The following is a 1,096-nucleotide window of genomic DNA, read 5'->3' as shown; positions in this document are numbered from 1 at the left end:
TGTTAAACAGCTTTTTATTAGTTCATTCGAATACAACAAAAAGAAGTTTGAGTTTTTTTAATTTTGAACAAGACTACTAATGAAGAAGACCAAAACACAACATAAACGGAAAACTAGAAACAACTGAAGAACTAGGATGCAACAAGGGGAGGAGAAGAGAACAGCTAATCCGTACAACGCGAGCAGACGGTAGCGACGTTTTGTGTTTGGGTGAATGGCATTTATACTTGTCTCGTCATGAAGCGAATTTTTCAACCTCAGTTATAAACGACTACATGAATGTTAGTGCCATGGGTTGTACATAAATACGTCAGAGGGGAAGTGGGGTATTTAGTGTGGAGTTACGAGATAAGAAAAGCCGAATGCGAAAGTTTGTGTCAGTCAGCAACCGAGCTCACACAGGCACACAAAAACGGCTGTTTTACTCCCCTTTTTGTACTACATCTTTCGACTTTGGGCATTTTGTGGTGTTTAGGGACAGAAAATAATTGGTTTACTCCTGTTTCATCGGGAAGTTAGCAGAAAAGGGTATACTATCGACATTTGTAAAGCTGAAAAACATTCCCGGGAAGAATTTCAAGCTAGTTGTCAGTGCCAGTTGCCTATGCCGCTGTTGTCGATTAAAACACCGTGTGGTACAGATGGGTAAACCGGAACAATGCGTCTTTGTTATTGCCAATATGCTTTTGGATATTGGCAAAAATGGCCGACTTCCGTAGCATTATGCTTTGATGATCGGAAGAGACCATCCAATCACAGCCCCCGAATTCCCCCACGTGTCCATCAGAACAGCTATATTTTTGGATTTATGTCTGCATGCCTGAATGCACGCCTGCTTGTGTCTGTGAAGGTGTGTTTCCGTTCATGGCTTTCCCCTCCATATACTGTACGTGTCTGTTTGTATTATCTCTTCTTCTTCTTCGTCTTCGTCTTCTTCTTCTTCTTCTTCTTCTTCTTTCTTCTTCCTTCTTCTTCTTCTTCTTCTTCTTCTTCTTCTTCTTCTTCTTCTTCTTCTTCTTCTTCTTCTTCTTCTTCTTCTTCTTCTTCTTCTTCTTCTTCTTCTTCTTCTTCTTCTTCTTCTTCTTCTTCTTCTTCT

This window comes from Littorina saxatilis, linkage group LG9, assembly GCF_037325665.1.
Source record: "Littorina saxatilis isolate snail1 linkage group LG9, US_GU_Lsax_2.0, whole genome shotgun sequence".
NCBI classification, from domain to species: Eukaryota; Metazoa; Mollusca; class Gastropoda; order Littorinimorpha; family Littorinidae; genus Littorina; species Littorina saxatilis.
The sequence above is the reverse complement of the archived record's forward strand: the minus strand, read 5'-3'. Positions refer to the sequence as shown.